Raw genomic sequence first — 15,489 nt, forward strand, 5'->3', positions numbered from 1 at the left:
AGAGGAGAAGGGAAGGGGAGGGGAGGAGAAGGAGGGGAGGGAAAGGAGGGGAGGGAGTCATCTCTGCTGAAGCGAAAGCCTGAGCCTTCCTCACCCCTGCCCCCTCCATTGTCCTAGCTTCTGCTCTCTCCCTGCCCACTGTGGAGGTGGGGGTGAGGGTTAGTAGTGTCACTGAGGCAGAGGTTGTCCCACGCCTCTATGAGTGGTTTGGGACCAGTGTGGAGGGGCCCTAAGAGTAAGTCCCTGGATGATGGTCCCAAGCTGCCCTATCAATCAGTAATCTGTATGCTGACCCAGTGACCCAATTTTCTGGGCCAGTAACTCTGCAGTACTTGATGCTTCCCATTTGCCAATTCAGGTCACCCCATGTCCTCAGGGTACTCAAGGCCAGGGTGGAGTCACCCTAGAGGGTACCTGAGGTCAGTCTCCAAGAACCAGAAAGAGCAGGAACCAGACAGAACAGGGCAGAAATGGCCCTTATGTTTCTAGTTCTCTGAGCGTCCAGAAGCAGCACTAAATGAAAATAAAAGCTCTGGCAACCAGGGAATGTTCTGGAAAAGAGAAGAGAGGGAAGGGAGCCCTTGCCTGAGCTGGGAAACAGGAAGTGAGGGGCCTCAGGTGGGCTGCCTGTGGCAGGCAGCAGGGATGGGCGGGTCTGGCTCTCAGCAGCCCTTGACTCTGGGATGGGACAGGGTAACAGCTACCCCACCCCCAACCGGAGCTAGATGGAGAAGGTTCCACGAACAAGGAACGTGAATTATGTGAGAACTTGGGCTCACAGACAGGACAAGCCTGGTGTACTCCATGCCTGCTATTCCAGCTGAGGCAGAGGTAAGAAGACTGCTGCAAGTTCAAGGCTAGCCTGGGCTACATAGTGAGACCCTGTCTTCCCAAGGGGGATGGGAGGGGCAGTTAGATGACTCGGTGTATAAAGGTGTTTTACCACCAAGCCTCATGAACTGAATTCAACTCCTGGGACTAAGACAGTAGGAGAGAATTGATTTACATATGAACCAGAAGCAATGGCATGTAACACACACGCACGCACGCACACACACACGCACGCACACAAATAAGCCAGAAAGATAGCTTTAAAAGTGCTTGCTACACAGTCATAAAGACGTGAGTTCAACTCCCAGAAGCCGTGTAGGAGAACCAGGAGAAGTGGCGCACACTTGTAATGCAGGAGTGTGGGACTGAGGCCGAGAAGACAGGCAGGCAAGACGCAGGTCAGTGAGGGACAACCCAAGTGAGCTCGTGTGTGTGTGTGTGTGTGTGTGTGTGTGTGTGTGTGTGTATCTGTGGGCACACACATAGAACTAGAAACAGCCCACCATAGAGCTAACGAGTGCATTTGTCTTATCTCTTTTGATACATGTGGTCCTGGCTGGGCTGGAACCCACTCTGTAGACCAGGCTGGCTTTGAACTCAGAGATCCACCACCTGCCTCTGTCTCCTAAGTGCTAGGGGTGTGTGCCATCGTGGTTGGCTTATTTTCTTAATTATATTCTTGTGTTTAAGTGCCGCTGCCTGGCTCTGGGGAAGACTCCTTTAAAGGTGCTGCTGTAAGGGATTGCTGTGCTAAAGGGGAGGTCTGCCTGGGTTCTGGAAAGATTCAGATTCCTCTAACAGCAGTTCTAATCAAAGGCCTTCAGCATTCAGGGGCTTCTGACCACGAGGCTCTGATGCCATGCTGGAGGACTCCCCAGAGCTCCCCCCCCCCCCGGACCTTGGTGCTATGTCTGCCAATGTCCTCACTCTTGCTCTGCCCTCTTCAGTCCCGGCCAGTGGCTGCCATCTGCTGGCATTTACTCCTTCAACAACCATTTGCTCAGTACGTTGGTCAAGAAGCTGACATAAATATTGAACTGTGACTGATGGCCGTGCCTCTCTGATAAACTAATACCCAGCCCCACGGGGCACGCTTGAAGCACACTGGTTTCAAACAGGTCTCTGCTGGATACAGGACACACGGGACTCCAGATGCAAAGAGAAGGGTCTTGTGGCTGCAGCTGGGATGGCTCCAGGGATGGCTCCCACCCTCTGGGAGGGCTCTGAAGGAGCTGGGCTGAATTTAAAACAGCCCCCTTCCAAGGCTGTGTCGGGCACTGGACAGGGAGGCCGGGCGAACCCGGCCAGGGAGACGAAGGAGGAAGCACCAGCAGAGTCTGGCGTGGTCTCTGAAGCAGCTGCCTGCCTATTCCTAGAAAGATCCAGGCTGACATGTCCGAGTATGGCCGACAGAGGCCTGTGCTTCTGGCGCCTGCTCTGAGACCCCACTGAGCCAACTGGCCATTCAGGAATCTCCAGCACCCCCTGCCCTTCCTCCCCAAACCACTGAGACCAGGGAAACCTTCAAGTTCCTTTCACCTACCCAGCCCACAGAGCCGGGCAGGCAGAACTGAATGCTGAGCACTGACGGCCCAGGGCGTCATTTTATCACGTGACCTCTGTCTGGTGAAATCCAGCCTGTCAGGGGCAGATGGGAAGCCAGGGAGGCATGAAAATGACAGGAGGAGCCGGGTGAGGAGGCGGGCGGGTGAGCAGGGCTGAGCGGCTTCTGGCCCTCTCTGGGGAGAGAGGAGCCACAGGAACTGCACAGCTGTGAATATGGCCAACCATATGTGTTCGGGGGATTATGGGAAGATTTGAGCTCTGCCTGGAAATATTAGCCCATGGTGGGCACTTTGAGTCCCTGGGCAGGAAAACACACAGGTGCCGGCTCCATATTTACAATGTCAATAGAGGAATGGTCAGATAAACAGAGCACGTGCAGAAACTCAGTACTATCCAGCCACGAAACACACCTTCTCAGCAAACTGAAATGGAGACACTTAACAGAATACAAACTGCACCGAGCACTGCCTGCTGAGAAAAATGGCTACAGGATGAGAGGCGGGTTGTAGGTCCCCGTGGGCAGGGCTAGGTGACTCTTTTGTGCCTTCAGCTTGTTGTAGGGAGCACAGTACTGTCCCAGGTGTGATTCGTGCAGATGTGGCACAGGCTGGACCCTCTTCACATCCCCGTCACTCAGCTCCCACTGTCACCCCTGCTTTGACATGTCCATTCGGCTCCTTGCTAGTCTAGCTGGTCCTGCCCAGGGCCTTATTTCCTGTCTCACCTCTTTCTAGTCTTCTCTCAAAGGTCACCAGTTCGGTGAGCCACCATCAAGGACTTGCATTCTTTCCTGCTTCAATCTTAGCCGGAGTTCCTTGACCTTCTGGGGTCTGCTCACAGTGACCCACCGGTCCAGGGTCCAGTCAGCGCTTGCCCTGTCCCTACCGAGTGTACGTCCTGGGGCTGGAGAGCTAGCTTAGCACTTAAGAGCACTGGCTGCTCTTGAAGAGGACCTGGGTTCAGATCCCAGCACCTATATGGTGGCTCACAACTGTGACCCCAGCTGCGGGAGATCAGAAGCTCTCTTCTTATCTCTGTGGCCACCGAGTGCATTCTGCCCAGAAACACACACAGGTAAATCACCTACTTGTAGAACGAGAAGTAGCCAGCGGCCAGTAGACAATAACCACTCGGCAAAATCCCGGGGAACAAAGCAGCGCGTGGCAATCAGGAAGAACACGTCAGGACTGGAGAGACAGCACAGTGGGCATCGTGGTACCCAGTGCCTATGTTGGGTGACTTACAATCTCCTTTGATTTAACGTGAGCTCTGTTTATCTAATGCCCTTCCTGGCCTCTGAGGGTTTCTGAGTGTGTGTGTGTGTGTGCATGCACGCTCACACACACATACACACACACTCACACACACACTCACATGCTCACACACACACTCACGCTCACACACACATACACACACACTCACACACACACTCACTCACACACACTCACATGCTCACACACACACACACACACACTCACACACACTCACATGCTCATACACACACGCTCACACACACTCACATGCTCATACACACATGCTCACACACACACACACACTCACACATACACACACACACACTCACACACAAAACTTCAAAATAAGAAAGAAAAGTTTCAATGCCCAGGCTGAAGTGCTGCGTCAGTCTCTCCCTGGGCCTCTATTTCCAGTTCATCTGATCTTCTTTCTCCCTTGAGCAGTGGTTCTCAACCTCCTAATGCTGTGACCCTTGAATACAGTTCCTCATGTTGTGGTGACTCCTAACCATAAAACTATCTTTGTTGCTACTTCCTAGTTGTGATTTTGCTACGGTTATGAATTGTAATTTAAGTATCTAATATGCTGGATATCTGATATCTGACCTCCAAAGGGGCTGAGACCCACAGGGTGAGAACAGCTGATCTAGACTATTTGAGATCCTGAGGACTCAAGGTTACCAGGGAAACCAAAAACTGGTGTTGATTCCATTTGGGGAGACACAGAGTCCAGAAGCTGAGGACACTGGTGCTACTGCCCCTTTCGCTCTAAATGTTTGGGCTTAGCAGAATTTCAAGTGTCACTCCATAGGGAGGGCCTATTAGGGCCAAGGAGGGGAGTCGGTGGCAAATCCTCAGGTGCCTTGAAGCTTTGGGTTCCCAGAGTGGAAGAGAAAGCCAGCACCTGCTGCATTCAGTGAGGCAGGAGGGTGGGGCAGAGGCTGGGTCCCGCTGGAGGCCTCAGAGGAGGTTCAAGGTGACCAAAGAGAGTGGGGCCATCTGGGATAACTTTTTTTTTTTTTTTGATTTTTCGAGACAGGGTTTCTCTGTGGAGCCCTGGCTGTCCTGGAACTCACTCTGTAGACCAGGCTGGCCTCAAACTCAGAAATCCGCCTGCCTCTGCCTCCCAAGTGCTGGGATTAAAGGCGTGTGCCACCACCACCCGGCTATCTGGGATATAATTCTGAGAATAAAATGTCCTCATGATAGAAAAGAGGTGAGTTCAGAGAAGAAAATAAAGCCATAAATGAATAAGATGGTTTTTAATAAAGACCGACAGGGGAGCGGTCCAGGTACACAGGATTCCAGCTTAGAAGAGTAAGGTAGAAGGAAAAGGTAGAAGGAAAAATCCAGAGACCATGGCTGCGGGGCAGGTCACACACAGACAAATGCACAGAGCTAACATTCTACCAGTCCTCCTACACAGAGCCCACACTCCCTCTGCCGGAGTCAAACCTCAGTCAGTCAGCTGTAAATGATCAGCACGGACAATCGCAGGAAGCAGCTGTTTTGGATGAGGCTCTCCCGCCCAGCTAAACAACAAAATGGAGTCACTTATGCTAAAGTGCCACCTCTCTTGCCACCCCAAGCTGCTATCTGGCCTTTCCAAGAATCAGGAATGAGACAGTAGTCCAATTTCCCAGACAGCCCAGTCTTCACTGGCTTCGTAAGACAGTTCCGGCTTTGTTTATTTTCTGTGCTACTGTCATTTGGATCCAGGGTCTTGGACATGCTGGGTGAATGCCCTGTCAGTCAACTACTCCCCCCCCCTTTGCTTTAATCTTTACAAAAAGTGACCTGACGTAAACCAATGCTAAACTGTTTTTGTCTGTTTGTTGAGACGGGTCTCGGTTATCTCAGGATGTCTTCACACTCGTATGAAGCTAAGCGTGACTTTGACATCCTGATCCTCCTGTCTCAACCTGCAGATGCTAAAATTGCTGGTCAGCACCGTGTCCACTTTCTTGCATTGCTAGAGATCGACGCCGAAGCCTCTCACGTTCTCCAGGCAAGTACCCAACAGGCTGAGCCTCATCTCCAGCCACAACCGCCATGATACTTTTCTGTTGTTCCATTTCTCTGTCTTCTGAGAAAATAACTGATTTGTTTTTTGGTCTTATTGAAACAAGGTCAGTCTGGTTTGAGACTCTGTAGACCAGGCTGTGTACACACACACACACACACACAGAGAGAGAGATCCACCTTGCTCTGCCTCCTGAGTGCTGGGATGAAGGGCACCGGCTAACCTGCCCAGCCGAGCAGAGGAACTCTGAAGCGAGCCTCATGCTTTGGGAGCCCTTCTAGGAAAGGACTGACTTCTGTTTAATCAGGTTTAGAACATTCTTTCTGTCCCAACAGTTAAGAGTGTCCCAGATTCCGAACCCATGAAGCCAAAGACCTCTAAGCGGTGCCTCCAGCCCTTTGCCTGCACAGTGGAAGGCAGCTTTCCCCAAACCTGTTCCAGATAGTGTCTGTGACCTCCGGCCTGGAGGCAGAACCCTTGAGGGTCATTCTCGTCTCTGTGCACTGAACCCTCAGCCTGCTGTGTGCCAAGCCTGCTCTCTGCCTTGAGTCCAGTCTTCATGCCTCCCCCCCGCACCCCACACACACATAGGCTCTCTAAGCCTGTCCTCCACGCACAAACTGTTCTTCTTTGTACTTCAAACTTCCTCCTAAGTCCAGAAGATACTGTGGTAGTTTTGTCAACGTGACATCATGCAGACTCCCCTGGGAAGTGAGTCTCAGTGAACACTATTTGGATTAGGCTAGCCAGTGGTCTGGTCGGAGGAGGACTGTCTTGACTGCTGAGAATAGAAGGGAGGCCCCGCCCACCGTGGGTGGCACCATTCCCTTGGCTGGATCTTGAATTCAACAAAGCACTAGGCAAGCTCGCATTCATTCTCTCTTTGTTCTTGACTGTGGACCACCTGTTTCAAGTTTCTGCCTTGATTTCTCCAAAATGATGGGCTATATTTTGGAACTGTGAGCTACCATCAGCCCTTCCTCCCACAAGGTGCAGTTCGTCAGGGTATTTCACTACTGCTGCAGGAAGGAAATGAGGGCTGGGGGTTTGCCCCTGTGCTGCTTGTGAACCTGAGCTCAGGTAGTTCAATACCTTCATGTCCCATTCCCTCTTGCTAGAAAGGTGGGAAGCCAGTGGGACAGGTGCTCTGGTGCCAGGCTCTGTAAAAGGCTCACCCTAGCTCTGCCTTACCAAGCTGGGAACTCCTGGGCCACTGTCTGGCCTTTCTGTGGCTCAAGCTGCCCATCTGAAGGCCAGGACTAATTACCCCTTGGAATAGGTAGTAGATGTGAAAGACATTCAACAATTTTAAAGATGTATCTTTTTGTTGCTTTTAATTATGTACGTGTGTGTTTGGATATGTGTCCATGTGTGCCAAGAGAAGGCATCAGACTCCCAGGAGCTAGAGTAGCAGGAGCTAAGCAGTAAGCTATCTGATGTGGGGTGCTGGGGGGTCGAACTTGGGCCCTCTGCAGGATAATAACCGACCTCAACCTCTGAGCGGTCTCCCCATTCCTGTTTTAACTTTCTGATTTCTTGAAAGTCTCATGTTGGCTGGACACAGTGGTGCACAACTTTACTCCCAGGACTTGGGAGGCTGTGGCAGGTGGATCTCTGTGAAGTCAAGGCTAGCCTGGTCTATATAAAGAGTTCCAGGCCAGCCAGAGTTACATGGTGAGAGCCAGAGAAAGAGAGAGAGAGAAAGAGAGAGAGAGAGAGAGAGAGAGAGAGAGAGAGAGAGAGAGAGAGAAGGAGACAGAGAGGCCGACTCACAGTCTTAGGCAGCTTAGTCTAGCTTCGAATTCACCAAGGACAGCACTGAACTCCTGATCCTCTCATTTCTAACTTCCAAGCTCTGGCATTATAGGCCCGCTGGCACCATACGGGCATGCTGACACTGGGTGAAGAAGTGAAGCTTGAAGCTCTGCCTATGAGGTGACTCAGTGGGTGGGGCATGGCACTGGCCTCCAAGCCTGACGCCCTGCAGTGGGTCCACAGGGTAGAAGGAGAGGACAGACTCTTTTCTACAAGCTGTGCTCTGATCGTCAAGCGTGGACACAGGCACACCAGGAGACAACAAACAAACGTAGGTAAGAACTTTAAAGGAAGGCAGCAGCTAAGCTCCCAGGAAGCAGCTTAGGACTGCTGATGGGGCAAGGAGGCCTCAGGACGGTCTATTTGCTTTCGAGCACACACCTCCTGGGGCTTTCTAGTTCCAGATAAAGGCTGCTCAGCTCTGGAAAGCAGGAAGTCCCCAAGGACTTCCTGGTCCCTGAGGAAAGGGACAAAGCATCGAGGGAAGGGACAGCAGAGCAGATGGGCTCTCCTGGCCCTAGAAGCTCACCCTAGGGATGAGAGCCCAAACATGTCCTCTCCAGATCTACCGGCTAGGAGCCCCCAGATCCCCTTGGCAACCCTCGAGCCAGTGAAAACCTGCACTCTTCACTCTGGAGGAGGGGTCTGTGGATGTGACAAAGAAATCATGCCAGAAGCAGGCTACAGGAGTGACACACAATACAGTAACGGGGTAGCACGCCTCACACTCTCCGGGCACACTGGGCTCCGTCCCCACCCACAAGCAAGGAACTGGCTCTCCACAGAATGCCGGGGAAGTGTACCTCTGTGCACCAGATGTTACGCTGGTGACAAGGACATCTGTAATATTGGTTCACTCAGGAGTGCTAAAATGCAGGCTCTGAGGCAGCTGTGAGCCGGGGAAAGACAACCCAGCTCATTCCCCAGACCGCACAGGTCCTTGCCAGGAGACCGACAAGGGTAGATAGCAGCACAGGAGCTTGGAACGCCTGGAGAGCTGACTGTCTTGGTGCTGTGGCAATAGGCACAAGGACAAGGTGGCCCAGACAGGAAAGACCACATCCTGATTCAACCCAAGTCACCATCTTCCCAACACCAATGCTCTGAAGGACACCAAGGAATATTAGGGACAGAGTCCTCTCTACTTACCCAGGGCTCAGGAGCGGCTTCCTTGAGGCTGCTGAAAACTGGGAAGAGACAGGTCTGTGGGCTGGGAGTGGGCTGCCACAGCAGAGGCCAGGAGGCAGAGTCCCAGGCCACTCAGCACTCAGCTATCCCAGCCCTCTTTTCTAGAGGCCTCCACCACAATCTCCACCCAAATCCTGGGGCTACAGCAGGTGGTACCTCCCCACCCACCATAACCTGCTTGGCAAGGCCTTCTGCACCTTTCGTCCCTAGAGCTTCCTGGTTCTCTTCCCCCAGGAGTCCAGACAGAGGCAGGGCCTTCCTTATCTACCTGGGATTCCCAGGCCGGCTTGTGAACCGTAGGCACTGACCAACCTTACCATGGCTCAGAGTCTGGTCCTCGCAGCCTGCACATCCCTGCAGGAGTGGGTGGGGGTTGGAAGGGTGCCTGCGGGACACCTCGGACACAGCCTTCCTTCTAGAAGGGCCTGCAGCTAGCCCACAGGAGGGCCTGCTTCCTACCTGAGAGACCTCCAGGTGCACAGGGCACTGGGAGGCACATTTCTCTCCCTTACAGGGGGTGGTGTCCTGTGAGCCCTGGGCTGGAGTGACCTTAGTGCTGGCCAGCCACCTCAGAGATAGGACTGGCACGGGGACAAGGCAGAACTGTCCCCAAATTCAAGTAAGCTTGGCTCACGTGGCTTGGCCCAACCTGGGGAGCTCAATTTCCCCCAGCCTCATGTCTGGAAGTACTTTTACAGTCACACGAAGAGGCAGTAGGGCTGCGTGGTCCCAAACCCAGGAACACTGGTTCCCAAGGTTCGTCCGACTTCACAGAACGTTTCTTAACTGCCGTTATTCATGGCATGGGAGTGATGGTCGCTTCCCAAAGGGCTGCCAGTGGCTCCCACACTCGGGGAAGTCCTTCCAGGCCTCTGCTGGGACTGAAGGCACAGCCAACACACCTGCCTCTAGTTGGTTTGCATCTGGGATTTTCATTCTATAGTCCTGGGAAACCATGATCTTCTTTCCTGAGCCCTCAGGTGCCAGGCCTCCTAAGGAAAGCAATCTACTGCCTCTGAGACGGTTTCTCACAGGCCTGGAGGCTGGCGGGTAGGCTAGCCTGACCCATAAGCCCCAGAGACTCATCTCTCTCTGCTTCCGGTGCTGTGCTAGCAGGTGCGCTGCCAAGCTTTTTGGTGTGGGCTCTGGAAGCTGAACTTAGGTCTTCATACTTCACCTCAGAAAACTAAATTAAGATGAGCATGTGGTGGCTGGTGCCTGAAGCGCCATTATCAGCACAGAGAGGCGGGAAGATATGGAGCCTGAGACCCCCCCTTGTCTCAAGCATCAAAAAGTGAAGCAGGAAGTCAGTTAGATGGCTCCTTCTTTTAAAATTCGTAAAGTGTTGTGAAAGATGCAGACTAATTTATGAATTGAGGGATTCCTGGAAATTTCTGTTCCTTGTTCCCAAATCCTGACGGTGAACCTAGAGTCTCGGCATTAGGCTCTTTTTTACGTGGCTCATTTAAAACTCTGTGCTCTGGAGGCAGGATCCCAGCTGCAGGCAGAACCCTCCGCAGGTAAAGAGTCACTTCCTGGGCCAGCGTGGGTGCTGTGCACGAGTAAACACACCGACCCAGGCACAAACAGCTGTGTGAAGAGACCACACAGGAAGCCGAGGCTGCTGAAGAACACTTGCAAGGTGGGAAAGGCCACGGGAAGGCTGGCAGGGCGGGCCAGCCAGCCAGCGTACAGCGGGGAATGGGGAGGAGCCACACCTCTCTGAGGTATCCAGTTGTCAGACAGGGCGCAGGACGCGGCCTTGGATCCCAGTTCTAACAAGTGAACCTAATTCTGAGGTTGGACTTGGGGCAGGGAGACCACAGATGGCTCAGTGGTTAGTAGCACTAACTCCTTGTGCAGAAGATCCGGGTTTGGTCCCTGGCACTTGCATGGTCTCTAACTACAGTTCCAAGGGGCTCTGATGCCCCCTTCTGGCCTCCATGGGGTACTGCATACACATGATGCTGATACACTTGCGTGAGTATACAATACTCCCATGAGTATCCGATAGGATAAATCTTAATGTAAGGATACAGAAGAAAGAGGCAGAGATCACCAGAGGTCTGCAGTGTCAGCGGAGATGCTGAGGGCTTGACATCTTACCTCAGGAGCAGGCTCTCCGTACCCCAAGGCATCAACAGAGACAGCTCTTTCTGCCTAGGACATCTCAGGCCCTACTTACTGACTTATGCGTCCTCATCCTTCAGACCCTGGCTTAACCATCACTTCCTTAGATATGCCTCCTGCATCCCGGCCACAGCCCTTTCCACGCCTGCTTGCTAATGCAGTTGATGTGCCTTTGGCTGCCTGGGGTGTGACCGCAGGCACACCTGCATTCACCATAGGTGCCTGTTGCCAAGATGGTGACCCCTTCCAGAACCCTGGAGAGTTCCTGAGTGTCCTGTCCGGTCCCTGCCTCTGCCCGCCCGATCCCAATCCCCCAGGGAGAGGTGACAGTGTGCTCCTAACCAGTCACCGTTGGCTTGTATGCTGATGCTGTATACGTGTGAGACCCTTGGAGCACAAGCGCTGGGTACCCTTGTTTCCCACTAGCCCCCCAAGTGCTGGGCACCGAGCAGGCATGTGCTGAGAGACCAGCTCGAGACAGTGCAGAGGGGACCGAGAGCCATGGGTACTAGGCCTGTGCCACCTTCCTGCCCTAAATGCCTGCCCTTTCTTATATGGTTCGTTTGAAACGCTGAGCTGGCTCAGGCTGGCGAGACAGATGGCACGACTGGTAAGTCACTTGTTGCATAACCGTGAGGACCTGAGTTCAATGCCAGACCCCACACGAAAGAGCTGGGTGTGGTGGCTGCACTTGTAAGCCCAACACTGGGTGGGGGAGGCAGAGACACGTGGGTCCCTGGAGCTAACACGAGGGTCCCTGGGGCTCACTGGCTGGCCGGCTTAGCCCACTTAGTAAGCTCTAAGTCCCAGTGAGGGAGTTTGCCTCAAACACAAGGCATATGGCTCCTGAGGAATGAAGGCTCCTCTGACCTCCCCCTCCCCAACAAAAGGAGCTGGCTCATATTATGCCTACAAGGGAAGTGTTCATCTCGTTCATCTCTGTGGGACCCTAGGGTGCCTGAAGCTTGCCTCAGGAGCTACTGCCTATTCTGAGTCTCTGGCAGGCCATTTTCATGTTCTGGAAGCTTCCTCACTGGTTCAAAGAATCGTGGGCTATAATGTTTCTTCCTGGCCTGTCTACACTGTGTTAGGAAGAGCTTTGTTTTAGAAGGCCCAGTTGACTCAAGTCTACGGCTTAAAACCTGTGTGTGTGTGCGTGTGTGTGTGTGATTGTATTTATTTTTATGTGTATGAGTGTCTGCCTGAATACCTCTTGTAGTATGTATGTGCAACACCACACAGGCCGGATGAGGGACTGAAGTTACGGAGAGTTGTGAGCGGCTGGTGCTCTAACTGCTGAGCCATCTCTCCAGCGCCAAGTTTAAGGCATTGCAGTGTCCAGTGGCACACGTGTCTGCGTGAGGACCTTTGGGTATCAAAACGGTCTCAAGGAGACTGCAGTGGCTGATCTGGAAGAGTCCGACCCACCGCAGGCTCTAGTGAGGAAGGCTAGGTGTGAAGTCAACTTAAGCTCCTCAGCCTCAGGGTGTGGGAGCAGGAAGAGAGCAACTGTGAGCGTGTGTGAGTGAGTGTGCGCGGGGAGGAGCCAGTCACACGCCCCTTAGTTCTGGGGGTGGGTCTCTTTGGCTATACTTTCTGATCTGTGTACATGCTATTTCCGTATCAATAGAGATGTTAACTTTAAGACAGACAGGCTAAACCTGGACCATCAAGAGTTCTCCCCACTTGCCCTGAGGTCATCTGAGGACACACTGAAGGACGCACGGAAACCTAGGCTCAGGCTCCAGACACCAAGATTCTGCCACAGGCCTGGAGGCAAGCGCCTGGCTCTGATCCAGCTTCAGGGACAGCCAGGGCATGGGCACAGGCACGGGCAAGCTTGTGATCTCAGCACTTGGCCGTGGGGAGACAGTGAGAGTTCAAATCCAACCTCGTCACGGTGAGCCTGAGGTCAGAGAGAGAACATGAGACTGGACTAGCAGATGTATTTGTGTGATCATTATTATCTTTTAAATTTTATTTCTTTATTTGGTTTTTTTGAGATAGGGTCTCCCTCTCTCTTTCTCTGTTACCTTGGTTAGTTATCCTGGAACTCCCCCTGTAGTCCAGGCTGGCCTCAAACTCACAGAATCTGCCTGCCTCGGCCTCCTGAGTGCTGGGATTAAAGGTGTGTACCACCACTGCCCGGCTTATTATTATTTTTCGAGACAAGGTTTCTTTGTGTGGTGTGACTGTCCTGGAACTTACTCTGTAGATCAGGCTATCCTGAAACTCACATGTCTGGCTTATTATTATTATTATTTTTTGTAATGTACAGAAGCAAGGATGGCCTGTGAGCTGACCCAGCATGCTCCTGGGGCTTAGTGAATACCAACAACTGACACACCCCAACCTGTGTCCCACAGCCAAAAGCTGGGTGCTCGGAGCAGTGAGCCATGAGGCGTGTGGTCAGTGCTCGTTTACTGTGTGCCGGTGCTGCCCACGCTCCTGTACTGCCCACACTCAGGCTTTCTCTCCTTATGGATACGCAAACCCTGGGAGCTGCGCAGAGTACCAGAGCGTCTGGTACTCACACGTGAGGCAGAGAGGCTGCAGTGCCCTTCTCCAAGGACACAGAGGTGTCTACAGGGCAGCCTAGTCTGAAGCCCCATCCCTACCTACGGCCAGTCGGATAACAAGAGGGTTCTTACTGCCTCCTAGGGTTGTGTCTGCATCCACTCTTGGCTCCATCTTGACCTTGACCTCAGACTTCAGAGCAACTGCCTCCTTCTCCCACAGCCTCTTCAGAGATCCAAATCATGCCAGGACCAAAAGGACCAAGCGCTGAGTCCTGAGAAGTCTTCCGCGCCAGGCCCTAAGCCACGCCTCCTGCACTGCCCAGCCTGTAGCCAGCCTGTTGCTAGCTTGGTCCTATTCCCTTACTTCCCTGCTCTGGGCAGAACAGTCACACACTCCTGAGGGGCCCACTCAGGGTGGACTCAGCCCTGGGCTCTGCCTCAGTCACGCACTGCCTACAAACCTCCTCACTCCTCCTGAAGCCAGGCTATACACTGGACAGCAGGACGGTCAGACAGCAGGACAGTCAGACAGCAGGACAGTCAGACAGCAAGACAGTCGGGCTCCAGTTAAGCTTCTGAGCCCTGAAGTGGGACAGTCTTCCTCCTGCCCACCAGGCTGGCACGAGGCTGGCACTGGAGGCTTCAGAAGCGTTACTAACCACGCAGGTACAGATCATCATGACACTGCCCTCTCCTGCCTGCAAGTAGGTCCCCAGCCTGCTGGTCCTCCTCCTCCTCTTCCTCTTCTTCTTCTTCCTCCTCCTCCTCCTCTTCCTCCTCCTCTTCCAAGATGGGGACCCTCCTTGCTCCTGCTACCCACCTGTGCCTGGCCACCTTCCTACCCTGGTCTGGACCCTGTGTCCTGCCGACTGTTTAAATCCCACACAGAGGCCTGTCAGAGCTCTGAGCATACAAAGCAGTTACCTCACGCCATTCAGGTGGCCCTGATGCCAGCGCAAGGCCTGGCATGTTCTCCTCCCCCATCTCTCTCTGCTCCACCCTGGGAGCTCTGGCAGTCAGGGGACACTAGCCCACGCACACAGGCGGGCAATGTCCTCAGTCCATCCCCCTGTCCTACCTCGCTCAAGACCTGTCTGTCCATCCTTCAGCTGGAGCTGCTTCCAGACATTCCTCTAGCGTGTCTGGCCACTCCACGTATCTCCCGTGCTCCTGCCCACAAGATCTCACTGCTATCGTGGTACCCCACACCGGCCTCTGCACGTGGGTGCGACCAGCGCCTGCCCACATCAACCACACGCTTCCCAAGTCCCGAAATAGCCCTGCAAGGGAGGAACGGCAGGACCAAAGCACAGCAGGTGCGGAAGCTGAGGGTAGCGCCCAGAGTCACTGACAAGCTCCTGAGGAACGCCACCCACAGCTTCCCGAAGCGTTCCAAATCCCGCAGCAAGAGAGGCCAGGAACTGAAATCTTTGCATGACTTAAGAAAAAGAAGGGGCTGAAGAGATGGCTCAGCGGTTAAGAGCACTGGCTGCTCTTCCAGAGGACCCGGGTTCAACTTTCAGCATCCGCATGGTAGCTCACAACTGTCTGTAACTCCAGTTCCAGGGGATCTGACAACTTCACACAGACATCCATGCAGGCTAAATACCACTGCATGCGAAATACATAAATTATAATAAATACCACTGCATGCGAAATATATGAATTATAAAAGAGGAGGAGGAAGAGGAAAGAGCCTGCGGGGCTGGGGTACAGCTCAGAGGAGGGGCGAGGCCGGCTATGAGGGAGGCCCTGATTCACCCTTTGCAACAGCACCCCACCCCACCCCACGCCACCCCAGTCCCAATGCCTGCCTGAGTTCTCAGAGAACAGCACTGTCAGCCGTGGGAAGGAGATAAGGGTAAACACCAGGCAGGGGCTGGGCATGCAGCTCAGTGCTTGGTCATATCCACAAGGCCTAGAGCTTCATCCCCAGCACTAGGGAGGTCAGGGCAGGAGTTACAAGTTCAAGGCCAGCCCTGGCTACACAGCAAGCTCAAGGCCACTCTGGGATGTACACTTTTGCTTCAGTACTTGGGAACTAAGGGCAGTTGATTAGCTAAGGCTGAGGTCAAGGCCAGCCTGGGCTACCTAAAAAGACTATTTCAAAACAACAGGAGAGAGAGAGAGAGAGAGAGAGAGAGAGAGAGAGAGAGAGAGAGAG

General features: G+C 53.4%; 1 protein-coding gene across 1 annotated transcript in view; it reads right to left on the reverse strand.

Annotated features, from left to right (window-relative positions):
* The window catches only part of Ppard (peroxisome proliferator activated receptor delta), a 67,973-nt gene that overhangs the window by 22,548 nt on the left and 29,936 nt on the right, over positions 1–15,489 (reverse strand). The window lies entirely within an intron of this gene.

Source organism: Grammomys surdaster, unplaced genomic scaffold (assembly GCF_004785775.1).
Source record: "Grammomys surdaster isolate TR1022 unplaced genomic scaffold, NIH_TR_1.0 277, whole genome shotgun sequence".
In the NCBI taxonomy this organism is placed as follows: domain Eukaryota; kingdom Metazoa; phylum Chordata; class Mammalia; order Rodentia; family Muridae; genus Grammomys; species Grammomys surdaster.